At 39.0% G+C, this 18,747-nt stretch overlaps 1 pseudogene across 1 annotated transcript; it reads left to right on the top strand.

The window, feature by feature from the left end:
• The first annotated feature begins 349 nt into the window (after positions 1 to 349).
• On the top strand, positions 350 to 17,290 carry LOC311139306 (annotated as a pseudogene). Its single transcript has 6 exons — positions 350 to 385; positions 12,134 to 12,299; positions 12,785 to 13,107; positions 15,459 to 15,533; positions 15,809 to 15,935; positions 16,387 to 17,290. The product of its transcript is annotated as an uncharacterized misc_RNA (transcript).
• The last annotated feature ends 1,457 nt before the right edge of the window (positions 17,291 to 18,747 follow it).

Genomic DNA, 18,747 nt, shown 5'->3' with positions numbered 1-18,747 from the left:
TCTAAGTGTTCAACTATTCTCTTACATCCTGAAGTACTCGAAACCAGAGAAACTCGTCATAACAAATAATAATATTTAAACAATATATTTCAAATTCATCTGATTTTGGTATATTTATGTAATTGTTCTTTTGTTTAGAGTGTAACCTTTTTAAATTAATATTTCAAATAGTTATATTGTAACAATTAAGAGGAAAGAACATCCTCTAAATACATGTATTTCCTTGACACCCCTTCTCAAAGTAGCGTTGACCAATTAGAAAACAAGCTAATGATATGTTCAGCATATAGAAATGCAGGAGTTCTAAGAGGAAGCAGTACACTAGAAGGACCTGACAGAGAGATGAGAAGCTCTCACATGTTTTCACACAGATCTCAAGCTGTGGGTAAGTACACAACTAACTAAATAGAAAATGTGCAATTGTAACGCGTGATACTGGTCTGGGAGCCCTGCATTAGAATATGTCAAAATAGTGACATTTGACCATTGTAGTTGTATGTCACAAAGCACAGGATAGTAAGAAATTATAACATGTTAATATCATCATCTCTTGGTAATTGGCCGTATAATATCCCCCTAGAGTCGATTGATGCACCGGTGCATCCATCTAAGTAGCAAAATAAATAAATAAAACATCAAAATCTGTCAGTTTAAGATAGAGATATTATTTGCATTGGATGCGTCTCAATCCACCACTTCCGCTGATATAGCACTTCTGCATCTGCGGTGAAAAGTGGCAGAGTTGTGTTTGTCAGACCATGAGACATCCCAAACATCGGTCTTCTCGCAAAATAATTATGACCACTCTATTGAAAGATGAGACTCATGAACACGATGGTGGTCTCCGTTTTTCTCTACGGCCCCCACAAGTGGCATGAGACTCGTCTGAAGTCGGTACCATCGATGTGCCAACTTCTGTTTGGTAGAGTCCGAACCGTTTGGTCTACAAACTAATGGGACCCGCTTGTGGAAAAGGGAGATTCTCACGAACACGGTGGTGTTCTCTGTTTTGCTCTATAACACCACAACTGTCACGGGACTCATCTGAAGGTAACCGGTTCCGGTTTTAAAAAAAGTACAGTATGAAGGAAGATTTGTGCCTACCCAGAAAAGGGGTTAAATATGTGTATATATTTATTTCCTACGATTTTTTATATCTCCTAGATTTAGGACAGACACTTCAAAACCTTGATTCTTATTATTTATTTTTTGACTGTCCTTTTTGCCATTTTTTTATGTGTTATTCAATGCATTTCTATGGGCTTTAGCAGCCAACATCAATATTCTATCAAATAATGTACAAATATTTTGGGGGGATACCTAAAGGGGTCCTAAAATTCTAAATCAAATATCTAAAAGATCCATAGTATGACCATCTTTAAACAATTCCATAAGTCAGCTTAGCACCCCCCACCCATCGTCTTAGACTGTAAAGAAATAAACATTTTGGCCCTACTGCCTCTAAATTTACATTCAATGATCGGACATCAATTTTTCAGTAGCTTAGCACTGCAGGAGTGATTGTAGGAAACAAGAGTAGGTTAAACTTTTTAAAGATGTTTTATAACATTTCACGTTCAAGTGCGGTTTGTAGTTTGTAAAGTCACATTTTACAATTCAAATGTTTATTTTATTTTATTCCCCACAGGAAACAGGGGTTGACCTGACAGGTAAAATGCCTTAGTTGTTTTTGTGAAATACTATAAACACCAGGTAAAAATAATAAAGTTTTACCATTTGAAGTGAAATGGAGTGAGAGTTAAATGGAGTGAAATGAAAGGTCTTAAGTATTGATGCCTCCATTTTGCAGAATGTTCTAAATCCTGTTTGTCAAAGTGTTCTTGGCCAGCTGCTTGGCAATGCGTGAGTAATAAAAATACAATTCTGAATTATAATAATGAATAAATACATTTTGTTTTTCTACTTCAACTTGTCTTTTTCAGTTAGGGCTCGATTCAATCTGTATAGTGGAAGTTCCGCTTTACAGCGCGATTGAAATGTAAAGGCAATGTTCTTGCATTGGCATTCAAGGGAAGAACTGCATAAGTCGGCTCAATAGGAAATTATCTTCAACCCCGCAGCACACACACTTACACACACACTTACACACACCAACTGATTAATGTATTTTTTTCTCTTGCTTTGTTTGATCTTTTCTATATTATGTCTATCTCTGATAAACTACCCAGGAAAGGGCTGAAAATAGGCTATATTAATATATGTAGCCTTAGAAATAAGATTCATGAAATCAATAACTTGCTAACATCAGAAAAGATTAATATATTAGCCATTTCTGAGACTCACTTAGATAATTCATTTTATGATACAGCAGTAGCAATACAAGGATATATCATCTACAGTGGCTTGCGAAAGTATTCATCCCCCTTGGCATTTTTCCTATCCTGGAATTAAAATGGATTTTTTTGGGGTTTGTATCATTTGATTTACACAACATGCCTACCACTTTGAAGATGCAAAATATTTTTGGGGGTGAAACGACCAAGAAATAAGACCAAAAACTGAAAACTTGAGCGTGCATAACTATTCAGCCCCCCCACCCCCCCACCCCCCAAAGTCAATACTTTGTAGATACACCTTTTGCAGTAATTACAGCTGCAAGTCTCTTGGGGTAGGTCTCTATAAACTTGGCACATCTAGCCACTGGGATTTTTTCCCATTCTTCAAGGCAAAACTGCTCCAGCTCCTTCAAGTTGGATGGGTTCCACTGGTGTACAGCAATCTTTAAGTCATACCATAGCTTTTCAATTGGATTGAAGTCTGGGCTTTGACTAGGCCATTCCAAGACATTTAAATGTTTCCCCTTAAACCACTCGAGTGTTGCTTTTGCAGTATGCTTATGGTCATTGTGCTGCTGGAAGGTGAACCTCCGTCCCAGTCTCAAATCTCTGGAAGACTGAAACAGGTTTCCCTCAAGAATTTCCCTGTATTTAGCACCATCCAACATCCCCACAGCATGATGCTGCCACTACCATGCTTCACTGTGGGGATGGTGTTCTCAGGGTGATGAGAGGTGTTGGGTTTGTGTCAGACATAGCGTTTTCCTTGATGGCCAAAAAGCTCAATTTTAGTCTCATCTGACCAGAGTACCTTCTTCCATATGTTTGGGGAGTCTCCCACATGCCTTTTGGCGAACACCAAACGTGTTTGCTTATTTTTTTCTTTAAGCAATGGCTTTTTTTCTGGCCACTCTTCCGTGAAGCCCAGCTCTGTGGAGTGTACGGTTTAAAGTGGTCCTATGGACAGATACTGTGGAGCTTTGCAGCTCCTTCAGGGTTATCTTTGGTCTCTTGTTACCTCTCTGATTAATGCCCTCCTTGCCTGGTCCGTGAGTTTTGGTGGGCGGCCCTCTCTTGACAAGTTTGTTGTGGAGCCATATTCTTTTAATTTTTAAATAATGTATTTAATGGTGCTCCGTGGGATGTTCGGGCGGCAGGTAGCTTAGTGGGTAAGAGCGTTGTGCCAGTAACCGAAAGGTCGCTGGTTCTAATCCCCGAGCCGACTAGGTGAAAAATCTGTTGATGTGCCCTTAAGCAAGGCACTTAACCCTAATTGCTCCTGTAAGTTGCTCTGGATAAGAGCGTCTGCTAAATGACTAAAATGTAAATGTAAAATGTAATGTTCAAAGTTTCTGATATTTTTTTATAACCCAACCCTGATTTGTACTTCAACTTTGTCGCTGACCTGTTTGGAGAGCTCCTTGGTCTTCATGGTGCTGCTTGCTTGGTGGTGCGCCTTGCTTAGTGGTGTTGCAGACTCTGGGGCCTTTCAGAACAGGTGTATATATACTGAGATCATGTGACAGATCATGTGACACTTAGATTGCACACAGGTGGACATTATTTAACTAATTATGTGTCTTCTGAAGGTAATTGGTTGCACCAGATCTTATTTAGGGTCTTCATAGCAAAGGTGGTGAATACATATGCACGCACCACTTTTCCGTTATTAATTTTTTTGCATTTTTTGAAACAAGTTCTTTTTTTCATTTCACTTCCCCAATTTGGACTATTTTGTGTATGTCCATTACATGAAATCCAAATAAAAATCAATTTAAATTACAGGTTGTAATGCAACAAAATGGAAAAAATGCCAAGGGGGATGAATACATTTGCAAGGCACTGTACTGCAAATTGAGAAATGATGTGACTAAACTTAACAAAAAGAAGAAGAAACTGTATTATGAAGTCAAGATCAATGATATAAAGAATGATGTAAAAAAAACTTTGGAGTACTTTAAATGAAATTGTGGGCAGAAACACAAATTCAACTCCTTCTTTCATCGAATCAGATGGCTTATTCATCACAAAACCATTTGATGTTGCCAATTGATGACTTTATTGACAAATGATTACTTTATTGGCAAAGTGGGCAAATTTAGGCAGGAAATGCCAACAACAAACAGTGAGCCATCGTACTAATGTATAAAAAAAAACATGTAATGAAAGAAAAGCATTGCAAGTTTGAATTTTGTCAAGTTAGTGTGGGAGAGGTGGGAAAAGTATTGTTATCGATAAATAATGACAAACCTCCTGGCATTGACAACTTAGATGGAAAGCTACTGAGAATGGTAGCTGACTCTAGCCAATCCTATCTGTCATATCTTTAGAGAGCCTAGAGGAAAGTCTTTGTCCTCAGGCCTGGAGGGAAGCCACAGTCATTCCCCTACCCAAGAGTGGTAAAGCGGCCTTTACTGGCTCTAAAAGCAGACCTATCAGCTTGCTGCCAGCTCTTAGCAAACTTTTGGAAAACATTGTATTTGACCAAATACAATGCTACTTCTCTGTAAACAAATTATCAACAGACTTCCAGCATGCTTATAGAGAAGGGCACTCAACATGTACTGCACTGACACAAATGACTGATGATTGGTTTAAAGAAATTGATGATAAGAATATTTTGGGTACTGTACTGTTAGATTTCAGTGCAACCTTTGATATTATTAACCATAACCTGTTGTTGAAGAAACTTATGTGTTATGGCTTTTCAACCTCTGCCATATCGTGGAGTCAGAGCTATCTATCTAATAGAACTCAGAGGGTTTTCTTTAAAGGAAGCTTCTCTTATGTCAAACATGTAAAGTGGTGTGTACCACAGGGCAGCTCTCTAGGCCCTCTACTCTTTTCTATTTTTACCAATGACCTGCCACTGGCATTAAACAAAGCATGTGTGTCCATGTATGCTGATGATTCAACCATATACGCATCAGCAACCACAGCTAATGAAGTCACTGAAACCCTTAACAAAGAGTTGCAGTCTGTTTTGGAATGGGTGGCCAGTAATAAACTGGTCTTGAACATTTCTAAAACTTATTGTATTTGGTACAAATCATTCCCTAAATTCTAGACCTCAGCTGAATCTGGTAATGAATTGTATTGTCACACCCTGATCTGTTTCACCTGTCTTTGTGATTATCTCCACCCCCTCCAGGTGTCGCCCATCTTCCCCATTATCCCCAGTCTATTTATACCTGTGTTCTCTGTTTGTCTGTTGCCAGTTTGTTTTGTTTGTCAAGCCTACCAGCGTTTTCCCCCTTGCTCCTGTCTTTTCTAAAGTTCCTGTTTTCTAGTTTTCACGGTTTTGACCATTCTGCCTGCCCTGACCCTGAGCCTGCCTGCCGTTCTGTACCTTGTCCCACCACACTGGATTACTGACCTCTGCCTGCCCTTGACCTGTCGTTTTGCCTGCCCTCTGTTCTAGTAATAAAATGTTGTTACTTCGACACTGTCTGCATCTGGGTCTTCTCTAAAACGTTATAGGTGTGGCTGTTGAACAAGTTGAGGAAACTAAATTACTTGGTGTTACCTTAGATTGTAAATTGTCATGGTCAAAATATGTAGATTTATTGGTTGTAAAGATGGGGAGAGGTCTGTCCGTAATAAAGAGATGCTCTGCTTTTTTGACACCACACTCCACAAAGCAAGTCCTGCAGGCTCTAGTTTTATCTTATCTTGATTATTGTCTAGTCATATTGTCAAGTATTCCAAGGAAAGACCTAGTTAAGCTGCAGCTGGTCCAGAACAGAGCAGCACATCTTGTGGTCCTCTGTAGCTCAGCTGGTAGAGCACGGCGCTTGTAACGCCAAGGTAGTGGGTTCGATCCTCGGGACCACCCATACACAAATGTATGCACGCATGACTGTAAGTCGCTTTGGATAAAAGCGTCTGCTAAATGGCATATTATTTTATTATTATTTTTATCTTGCTCTTCATTGTAATCAGAGGGCTAATATTAATAATATGCATGCCAGTCTCTCTTGGCTAAGAGTTGAGGAAAGACTGACTTCTTGTTTTTATAAGAAACATTAATGTGTTGGAAATTCCAAATTGTTTGCATAGTCAACTTACACACAGCACCGACACACACACTTACCCTACCAGACAATCCACCAGGGGTCTTTTCACAGTCCCCAGGTCCAGAACAAATTCAAGGAAACATACAGTATTATACAGTGCATGGAAGTCCCTTCCATCTAATATAGCGCAAGTAAACAGCAAACCTGGTTTAAAAAAACAAATATAGCAACACCTCACGGCACAACGCCTCTCCCCCATGTGACCTACTTGTTGTGTATATGTACTGACATGTATGTGTAACTGATAGATGCACACACACACTACGTGTTAATGTTTTTAAATGTATGTTAAGTATTTTGTCTGTAATGTCTTTTTTGTTATATATCGGACCCCAGTAAGACTAGCTGTCGCCATTGCCGTCGGCTAATGGGTATCCGAATAAATCAAATCAAATCAAATCTTTCAATTTCAAACGCTCTAATACGCAGAACTTCTGCTATACGGATTTAATCTGATTGGCTGACAGCTGTGGTATATCAGACCATATACCAGGGGTATGACAAAACATAGATTTTGACTGCTCTAATTACTTTGGTAGCCAGTTCATAATAGCAATAAGGCACCTTGGGGGTTTGTGATATATGGCCACTATACCACGGCTAAGGGCTGTGTCCAGGGAATTCGCGTTGCGTCGTGCATAGAAACAGCCCTTAGCCGTGGTATTTTGGCCATAGACCACGGCTAAGGGCTGTTTTTATGCACGATGCAATGCGAATTCCCTGGACCATATACCACACCCCCTCGGGCCTTATTGCTTAATTATACTGTACATCATATTTTTTTTTACATTTATTAGCTCAGCTGGAAAGTTGAAAGCTTCCAAAGTTTTGAATAAACAAAGCCATTTAAGGCGGTCAAAAGCCTTTTCGGAATCAACAGCCTTTATTGATAAATCTATATCTTGTTTTTTAGCGTATTGTATTAAACTGAAACATCTACTTATATTTGTTTGTAAGTGCCTATTTTTCATAAACCCTGTTTGATTAATATGTATCAAGTCTTGTAAGACTTGCCATTACAGTGAGGGAAAAAAGTATTTGATCCCCTGCTGATTTTGTACGTTTGCCCACTGACAAAGAAATTATCAGTCTATAATTTTAATGGTAGGTTTATTTGAACAGTGAGAGACATAATAACAACAACAAAAAAAATCCAGAAAAACACATGACAAAAATGTTATAAATTGATTTGCATTTTAATGAGGGAAATAAGTATTTGCCCCCCTCTCAATCAGAAAGATTTCTGGCTCCCAGGTGTCTTATATACAGGTAACGAGCTGAGATTAGGAGCACACTCTTAAAGGGAGTGCTCCTAATCTCAGCTTGTTACCTGTATAAAAGACACCTGTCAACAGAAACAATCAATCAATCAGATTCCAAACTCTCCACCATGGCCAAGACCAAAGAGCTCTCCAAGGATGTCAGGGACAATATTGTAGACCTACACAAGGCTAGAATGGGCTACAAGACCATCACACGGCCAAGGCAACAAAGGAGTGGCTCAAGAAGAAGCACATTAAGGTCCTGGAGGGGCCTAGCCAGTCTATATAAAATATTGAATTTGGCCTTTACTCCTATAGCCCATAGAAACGCTTTGAATGACACATTCATAAATGGCAAAAAATACAGTCAAAAAATGAATCATAAGAAATAAGGTTTTGAAGTGTCTGTCCTATATCTACGAGATATAAGAAAGCTCGGGAAATACATGTACATCTTTTTACACATATTTAAATAGTTTGTAGGCCAAACCGTTCGGACGCTACACACGATTTTGTGAGAAAAACGATTTTCAGGATGTTTTTTTTTACTCATCTACCAATAGGTGCTCTTCTTTGCGAGGCATTGGAAAACCTCCCTGGTCTTTGTGGTTGAATCTGTGCTTGCAATTCACTGCTCGACTGAGGGACCTTAGAGATAATTGTATGTGTGGGTGTAGTGTATTGAGATTATGACGTTGTTAATGTTTTAAGTGGAACCAGAGAGAATGTTGATTTTAGTATCAAGAGGGAATGTTTTAGTGTAACGCCACATACAACAGACAGGAAGTGTGTTGTAGACAGGGGAGACTGGTGATTGGCCAGAAGAGGGAGCATCTTTTTGCATTGTTTATAAATAGGGGGAAAAACGAAGGAGAAGGCAGAGCAGCCATTCTGAGGCGTCGCTCTCCGGGTGTCATGTCACCTGTCACTTATGCTGAAGCTTGTGATCTGAATAAACTTATGATCAAGGATTCAGTATGAGCGGACTCCTTTGTTTATCAGCAATAATTGCCACCACTCACTCGATACTACATGGGGTACAGAGATGAGGTAGTCATTCAAAAATCATGTTAAACACTATTATTGCACACAGAGTCAGTCCATGCAACTTACTATATTACTTGTTAAGCAAACTTATTTAGGCTTGCCATAACTTATTGACTCAAGACATTTCAGGTTTTCATTTTTAATTCATTTGTAAACATTTCTAAAAACATCATTCCACTTTGATATTATGAGGTATTGTGTGTAGGCCAGTGACAAAAATCTCAACGTAATCCATTTTAAATTTAGGCTGTAACACACCAAAATGGGGGAAAAGTCAAGGGGTGTGAATACTTTCTGAAGGCATTGTATTTCCTTGTAATATTTCCTTGACACTTCCTCCCAAAGTAGCCTTGACCAATTAGAAAACAACAGGGGCGGACTGGGACAAGAATTTGGCCCTGGCATTTTATCTACAATAGGCCACATCACTGTGAGTGCCGCCAACTCCATACACACACACCCCCTCCCCACACATACACCCTGACCCTACACACCGTACTTACACACAGGCACTGGTGCTGACATGTAACACTGGCAGTACAATATAGTGTTTCTTAACCATTTCTGTGCCAGTGACTTACAAGACATGGTCCTCCTCCTCTTTCTTAACCATCTGATGATTAAAACAAATACAATATGAAAACCCCACTGGAGATACAACTCACCACTATAACTGGGCCTCTGCTCTAGCCATTTGGTTAGCCTCCCTGTTGTGCTGTCTGTCTGTCTGTCTCAGCATCTTCTCTGCTGTCACTCAGTACTTCTTCTTGTTCTCTGTCTTTCTGTCTGTCTGTCTGCTTAAGCCTTATACATTATAAAAGCCAAGCTAACGACTTCGGCTATATTGTAAATCACGTGTTCCCCTGAATGAACATCTACCCTAAGTGTTACTATTGCAGAGCTCCAGACTAACATTCTCCTCTGGTGTCACTTGTGGTACAACATTTTACAGTTGGGGACACAAGCCCCGTGTAATCATCTTATGAAGTCATTCTTAGTGCTTTATTAAGAAGTATAAATAATACACTACTGAGGTTTCAAGAAATAAGTTGTTCATCTAACATGTCCAAGCAGGAATGCATGATTCCAGATATTTTGATGTGCAACCTAATCATGAATTTTGGGTTGAAAATAGACTATAGTTCTTATATTTTACTGTCAAAATAGGACTCCAGAATGTCCAGATTTTGTTGGTTTGTTCAATAGAGATGAATTACATACATCTTTATGTGAACTAACTACTGTACACTAAACAAAAAATATAAACACAACATGTAAAGTGTTGGTCCCATGTTTCATGAGCTGAAAAGATCCCAGAAATGTTCCATATGCACAAAAAGTGTATTTCTCTAAAATGTTGTGCACAAATTTGTTTCCATCCCTGTTAGTGAGCATTTCTCCTTTGCCAAGATAATCAATCCATGCAACAGGTATGGCATATCAAGAAGCTGATTAAACAGCATGATCATTATACAGGTGCACCTTGCGCTGGGGACAATAAAAGGCCACTCTAAAATGTGAAGTTTTGTCACACAACACAATGTCACTGATGTCTGAAGTTTTGAGGGAGCGTGCAATTGGCATGCTAAATGCAGGAATGTCCACCAGAGCTGTTGCCAGATAATTGAATGTTCATTTCTCTAGATAATTTGGCAGTACGTCCAACCGGTCTCACAACCACAGACCACTTTGCTGATTTAAACGTTGTGAACAGAGTGCACATGGTGGCGGTGGGGTTATGGTATGGGCAGGCATAAGCTATGGACAACGAACACAATTGCATTTTATCAATGGCAATTTGAATGTGCAGAGAGACCGTGATGAGATCCTGAGGCCCATTGTCATGCCGTTCATCCGCCGCCTTCACCTCATGTTTCAGCATGATAATGCACTGCCCCATGTCGCAAGGATCTGTACACAATTCCTGGAAGCTGGAAATGCCCCAGTTCTTCCATGGCCTGCATACTCACCAGACATGTCACCCACTGATTATGTTTGGGATGCTCCGGATCAACGTGTACCACAGCGTGTTCCAGTTCCCGCCAAAATTCAGCAACTCCGCACAGCCATTGCAAAGGAGTGGGACAACATTCCACAGCCCACAATCAACAGCCTGATAAACTCTGTCACATCAGATACTGACTGGTTTTCTGATCCACACCCCTACTCTCTTTTAAAGGTATCCGTGACCAACAGATGCATATCTGTATTCCCAGTCATGTGAAATCCATAGATTAGGGCCTCATTTATTTATTTCAATTGACTGATTTCTTTATGTGAACTGTAACTCAGTAAAATCTTTGTAATTGTTGCATGATGCATTTTATAGTGAGATACTAAAGGTGTTCTTTGCCATGCTCCTTCCGTTTATAGCTGATGGAATGTTCAGCATGTATAAATGCAGTTCTAAGAGGAAGCAGTAGACTAAAAGGACCTGGCAGAGACAGAGAGATAAGAAGCTCTCACAGGTTTTCACACAGATCTCAAGATATCACTGTGGGTGTGTACACAACTAACTAAATAGAAAACGTTCACTTTAACTCATGATACTGGTGTGGGAAATGTTATGACGTTAATACTCATCATCTCTTGGTACATGGGCACAAACACTTTGGCCCTATTGCCTCTAAATGTAAATTTAATTGATCTGACATCATTTTTATTTGACAGTAGCTTAGCACTGCAAGAGAGATTGTAGTAAACAAGAGTAGGTTCAACTTTTTAAAGATGTTTTATAACATTTCACGTTCAAGAATGGTTTGTTTGTTAAGTCACATTTCACAATTCAAAAAAGTGTATTTTCTTGACAGGTAAAATGCCTAACTTGTATGAAAAACATTATTAACAAACTTATTTCAAGTTTAACCATTTGAAGTGAAATGGAGTGAAAGTGAAACTGAGTGAAATGAAAGGTCATATGTAATGATTCCTATCTTTGGCAGAATATTCTCAATCCTGTTTGTCACCACAGGAGGTTGGTGGCACCTTAATTGGGGAGGATGGGCTCGTGGTAATGTCTGGAGCCGAATTAGTGGAATGGTATCAAATACAACAAACACATGATTTCCATGTGTTAGATGCCATTCCAGTTGCTCCATTCCAGCCATTATTGTGAGCTGTCCTCCCCTCAGCAGCCTCCACTGTTTGTCAGTGTTCTTGGCCAGCTGCTTGGCAATGCGTGAGTAAAAAAAAAAAAAATTAGAATAATAATTCAATCATTAAATAATAGCTTTTGTGCTTTCACCAACTTGTCTTTTTCAGTTAGACTTAGGAGTTCTTCTTTGAGACAACCTCTGATGCATTGCAGAATGTACTTTAGTAAATTAATCTGCACTTTATTCATCATGTAAAGATCTTTGAGAAATGTGTTGGTAAAATTAAAATGATGTAAATATAAATATGTAATATTAATATAGTAAATATAGAAAACATATTGCCCATGTTATTTTAGCCATCAAAGACCCGTACTCGTATTCCTCTGCGGTGGGTCTGGGCACTGGCACCCCATTTGCCTCCTCCGGTGAGGGACGCATCACAGCGGTCAGAGTGTGGGAAAACAACAACTACTACTACTACTACTACTACTACTACTATAACAACAACGCCTACATCAACGGGTGAGCAGACCCTGACCCATGAACAGACACCACTGACTCAGTCCAACTACACTACCCAACAGACACCACCGACTCAATCCAACTACACTACCCAACAGACACCACTGACTCAATCCAACTACACTACCCAACAGACACCACTGACTCAATCCAACTACACTACCCAACAGACACCACTGACTCAGTACAACTACACTACCCAACAGACACCACCGACTCAGTCCAACTACACTACCCAACAGACACCACTGACTCAATCCAACTACACTACCCATCAGACACCACTTACTCAGTCCAACTACACTACCCAACAGACACCACTGACTCAGTCCAACTACACTACCCAACAGACACCACTGACTCAGTCCAACTACACTACCCAACACCCACCGCTGACTCAGTCCAACTACACTACCCAACAGACACACTCTGTCTTTATTTTTTTCTTTCTATATTTATAGTGAAAAGTCTGCTCTGTTTCTTAGGTTCCAGCTGAGATACAGCAACACCTGGTCTCCTGTGTTTGGTGGCGAAGTGGGTGAAAAGCAGGAGATGGAGCTGTTTAAGAATGAGGCCATCGTCGAGGTGTCTGGGAAGTACAACCCTGGAGACTACATCTGCTACCTGGTGTTCACCACCAACAGGGGGCGCTCTCTGTCGGCCGGCCAGCCGTACCACGTCTCCTTCAACTTCTACACAACACACATGGGCAGTGAGCTGAGGCTGCTCAACGGCCAATTCAACGGTGCCAGCATCACCTCCATCTGAACCCACTGGGGATTGGTATACATGGAAGAGGCTGTAAACAGTACCTCTTAATTGGGGGAAAAAAGTATGTTTTGCTCTTTGGGATGAGATTCTCCATTGAGCATGCTTTTTAGTCAAAGAGTACAATTAATCTGGGTCTGGGAAACTGACCCTTTATGTTTTGGATGTTTGACATAGACGCTGACAGGACTGTTTTGGTATATGAGATATATTAACTGAACCGTTTGAAGGTTAATGAATTTGAATGTTTAGAATATTACAGAGTATTTTCTAAATATGCACACTGTCCTTTGTGAGTTTACGCCGATGAAGGAGGAGGGTCACATACGGGTCACATGCATTATTGGAGGTTGTATTTACCATATCAAATGAAAAGATGAGTATGTATGAGTTTATCAGAATACATTTAATATACAATAGTTCAGCATGTTATCTTAGCTTTATACAGCAAACAAATGTTTTGTAAGGGAAGCTACCCACTGGACAGAGACGTCAATTCAACGTCTATTCCACATTGGTTCAACATAATTTCATTGAAATGACGTGGAAACAATGTTGATTGAACCAGTGTGTGCCCAATTGGTGGTTATTGAGATAAATTCACATTCTTCCCCAACTAAAAGAAAATAGATAACTCAATGTATATATACAAAAGTTGTTAATATAGCATTTTTGATTTATATTGACCTTTTAACTTATCTTTTTATATATTTTTTGTTGATCAATTAGGTCCTACGTTATATATTTGTATTAATATGTTAATTGCACTATCAAATATTATGGATAGATAGTAACAAGTGCCTCAGGGTATTTCACTTTGTTATGTGTATACAAACTTTTATTTTATTTTCTCACTTTGTAGCTCCTTACTGATATGTATCTGATTAATCAGCAGAAAATGAAATCAGATGGTTTTCCTGTAGAAACATGTACAGGTTGCCAGTGATTTAATGAAGATGAGTACTGAGTATACGAAGAGGCAGGACGCAGTCGCAGGAATTAACAACGTCAAGGTTTACTTAAACAATGACAAAGCGAAATAACCACGATAACGGCCCGAACACAAAGCTAAACAATCACCCACAACATATTACAGAACATTCCAGGGCTTAATAGGGGTGGTGATGAGATGATGAGGTGCAGGTGCGCTGGAGGTGAATAGGGTGCATTGGGTTTCCATTCCGGTGCTGCCGAGGTGGTGCGCTCAGACCGGAGGCTCAGTAGACCGGCGAATCAGAGCGCCGGAGGAGAGCAACGGGAGGAGACGTGACAAGATGTGTGTATTGTAACAGACTGCAGAAAACGTCAGACGATAATGGAGATGAAAAATTGAGAATCTCATCTGCCCCGCTAGAATAAAATTTAAATACATGTACTTAAACAAATCTTCTACAATATAATTGGTATTTGAACAAACCAATGAACTAACTACCCTATTAATGACCAGATCCACATGTCTATTTCAGCCTGTTAATGTTTGAAGGGAAGAAGTTCCTCTTGGGGTAATAAAACAACTGAAGATTGGGAGACTGATTTTGAGCGATTTTCGTACACATTCATATGATTTTGGTATATTCTTTTGATTGTTCGGTTGTTAGATTGTATCTTTTTTTAATCCCTATTTCAGATCATTTATTTGTTACAATTCAAAAGAAAGCACATCCTCTGAATACAATTATTTCCTTATAATATTTCCTTGACACTCCCTCCCAAAGTAGCCTCGATCAATTAGCAAACAATGTCTGACTTCTCTATAGTGGGTGACTGACTATAGGTGTTCTTTGGCATGCTCCTTCCATCTAGATCTGATGGAATGTTCAGCATGTATAAATGCAGTTCTAAGAGGAAGCAGTAGACTAGAAGGACCTGGCAGAGACAGAGAGATACAAACCTTTCACAGGTTTTCAAACAAATTTCAAGATATCACTGTGGGTATGTACACAACTAGCTAAATATAAAATGTGCACTTGTATTTAATGCATGATACTGGTGAGGGAAATGTTATGAAGTTAATACTCATCATCTCTTGGTACATGGGCACAAACACTTTGGCCCTATTGCCTCTAAATGTAAATTTAATTTATCTGACATTTTTTTATTTGACAGTAGCTTAGCACTACAAGAGAGATTGTAGTAAATACGAGTTCCACTTTTGAAAGCTGTTTTGTAACATTTCACATTCAAGAATGGTTTGTTGTTAAGTCACATTTCACAATTCAAAAGGTTATTTTTTTCCCCCTTCTAGGAAACATTGGTTGACCTGACAGGTAAAATGCCTTAGTTCTTTTTGTGAACTACTATGAAAAACGTTATTAACAAAATTATTTCAAGTTTTACCATTTCAAGTGAAATGGAGTGAGAGTGAAATGTACTGAAATGAAAGGTCTTAAGTATTGATGCCTCCCTTTTGCAGAATGTTCTCAAGCCTGTTAGTTACAGTCTTCTTGGCCAGCTGCTTGGCAATGCGTGAGTAATACAAATACAATTCTGAATTATAATTATTCAATAATAGCTTTCGTGCTTTCACCATCTTGTCTTTTTCAGTTAGACTTAGGAGTTCTTCTTTGAGACAAAAGCTGATGTATTAAAGCATTGCAGAATGTACTTTAGTTAATTAATCTGCACTTTATTCATAATGTAAAGATCTTTCAGAAAGTGTTGGTAAAATTAAAATTATGTATATATAAATATGTATTATTAATATAGTAAATATAGAAAACATATTGCCCATGTTATTTTAGCCATCAAAGACCTGTACTCGTATTCCTCTGCGGTGGGTCAGGGAGGTGGCACCCCATTTGCTTCCTCCGGTGAGGGACGCATCACAGCGGTCAGAGTGTGGGAGAACAACAACGCCTACATCAACGGGTGAGCAGACCCTGACCCATGAACAGACACCACTGACTTAGTCCAACTACACTACCCAACAGACACCACCGAATCAGTCCAACTACACTACCCAACAGACACACTCTTAATTTTTTTTCTTTCTTTCTTTCTTTCTTTCTTTCTTTCTTTCTTTCTTTCTTTCTTTCTTTCTTTCTTTCTTTCTTTCTTTCTTTCTTTCTTTCTTTCTTTCTTTCTTTCTTTCTTTCTTTCTTTCTTTCTTTCTTTCTTTCTTTCTTTCTTTCTTTCTTTCTGTATTTATTTATTGTGTTTATTACATATTCAGTACATGACAAAACAATAGTGTTATCGTATCTAACCCAGAGTACAATGGAAAACGTCAGTCCTTGATATTCTCTGACGCTACCTGCTCTCTCGGTCTGAATGTGCCTTATCAAAACACAACCAACGTGAAAAGCTTCCTCTGTTTTAGGTTCCAGCTGAGATACAGCAACACCTGGTCTCCTGTATTCGGTCGCGAAGTGGGTACAAAGCAGGAGATGGAGCTTTTTAAGGATGAGGCCATCGTCGAGGTGTCTGGGAAGTACAACCCAGGAGACTACATCTACACCTTGGTGTTCACAACCAACATGGGGCGCACTCTGGCGGCCGGCCAGCCTAACCAAGTCTCCTTCAACTTCTACCCAGCCAACATGGGCAATGAGCTGAGGATGCTCAGCGGTCGCTTCAACGGTGCCGGGATCACTTCCATCGGAGCCCACTGGGGATTGGTGTACATGGAAGAGGCTGGAAACAGTACCTCCTCTTAATTGAAAAAATGTTTAAGTATGTCTTTCTCTTTGGGATGGTTTCCCGGATACAGATTAAGCCTAGTGCTGGATTAGTTACTTTCAATGGAGATTCTCCATTCAGCATGCTTTTTAGTCCAGGAGTAAACTTAATCTGGGTCCAGGAAACTGACCCTATATGTTTTGGACGGATGTTTGACATAGACGCTGACAGGACTGTTTTAATATCACGATCATATGGGTGCTTCATGAGAATATAAACTGAATGAATTTGAATGTTTAGAATATTTGGGGAGTATTTCTGTACAGCTTCAAGTGAGGAGTTCCCGTTTGAGTGAGTGGGTCACGGACCACATGCGTTGTTACTCATCATTTGAGGTTGTATTTATCACAATAAATGAAAGAATCATATGGGATTTAAAGGATTAATTATATCTTTGATTAATTGAACAATAAAATATTATCGGGAGATAATTGCATTTCAGGGTACTTCACCTTCACTATTTTATACACACTGTATTTTTTGAGTGTGTTCCTTTTCTGCTACATCTGCTTACGGACATTTTAATAAAAAGCATATATTTAATCATTATATTTCATTGTATTCCTTTTGATAAGAAAATACATACAGTAGTTACCAGAAGCTACAATAAACTAATCTGTCATCTTAACAAACTCTACCTCAATGGTGCAATAAGCAACTAAATGTATAACTGCAAGACCGTTACAACACCTATACAGTAGTGATGAAGGGGGGGGGGGAATCGATAGTTACATATCGGGATATTATTTTCAACGATATCGTATCCCATCGTATTGACAATATCGCACTAATATTTTTGCACTAGTTGGCTGTCCCTGCTCCAAAACTCTATTTTTCCTTCATAGACTGTTCTCCATTTTCATTTTAAATAGGAAGCACATTTGTATTTCCATTACTTTTCTCATGCTCTCTCGTCTCTCTGCCTCAGACATATAGTGTGGCAACATGTTTGGAACATCGAATCACAATAAAATCACAGTATAGAATCGCAATACATGTAGAATCGTGAGAATCGTAATATATATCATATCAGCACCTAAGTATTGTGTTAATATCGTATCATGAGGTCCCTGGCAATTCCCAGCGCTATTATCCAACACACCCATAATGTCTGGAATGTATATCTGCCATACCCATTCATAACATCAAACATGTTGTCTATGAAGTCTGCTCTCCTTCTAGCCTGGCATTGCATGACAAGCTGCATAGTGTTTCAGTTAAAGCTACAGTCTGGGATTTGGGAAGCTGTTCAATGTTCAGCTGTAGTTCCTTGTCTTAGTCCCAGTAAATCCGAGCTACTTTTAGGAAAAAACGATTTAAATGGGGCAAGAATTCTATGGATTTTTTCTATTTGCATTCAGGGTAATGTGGATGATACTGCAATGGGATGGTTGCAAATTTTAAGATATTATGTGTGATTTTTTGAATATATATACAGTTGTTGAACCATGAACAGCTCTACATTATACCTTAATCATTGAGCCTAGAGTGTTTGCTTGAATACTGCATATTCAGGCCAGACTCACTAAATAATCTGCAACAATGTATCCCCCTGTATTGGACCCTCAAGGCATCACAAAGCAAAACTTGGGCAGCATTTCAAATGATGTACAGTAGGTGTTTTTGACAAGTTTTCATTCTATCCTATTAGTAAAATATATTATTCGTATATCATTTTTTTTTTGAATAATCAAAAAGATAATTGACTGTAATGTCCTTCATAAGCCCTGTTTCTCAGCCTTGTATCTTAGCACCATCTAGTGTGGTACAACATTACTGTCCAATCCATTTTAATATTGGAGTTAAAGCTTTGATCTCCAGCTTCAGAACAATAGAATAGCCACTTTATTAGCTTCAGTCATTTTCATCCAAATGTTTAAAAAAAACATTTGAGTTCAAAAGAAGTACAAACATCCCTGGGGTTCAGGCTCTGTCATTCCAACAGATGAAACACACCACAACTCATAAATAACAGAAATAGAACAGAAATAAAATTAAAGAG

The sequence above is a fragment of the Coregonus lavaretus genome, assembly GCF_964263955.1.
Source record: "Coregonus lavaretus genome assembly, chromosome: 13".
Lineage (NCBI taxonomy): Eukaryota > Metazoa > Chordata > Actinopteri > Salmoniformes > Salmonidae > Coregonus > Coregonus lavaretus.
The sequence above is the reverse complement of the archived record's forward strand: the minus strand, read 5'-3'. Positions and strand labels throughout refer to the sequence as shown.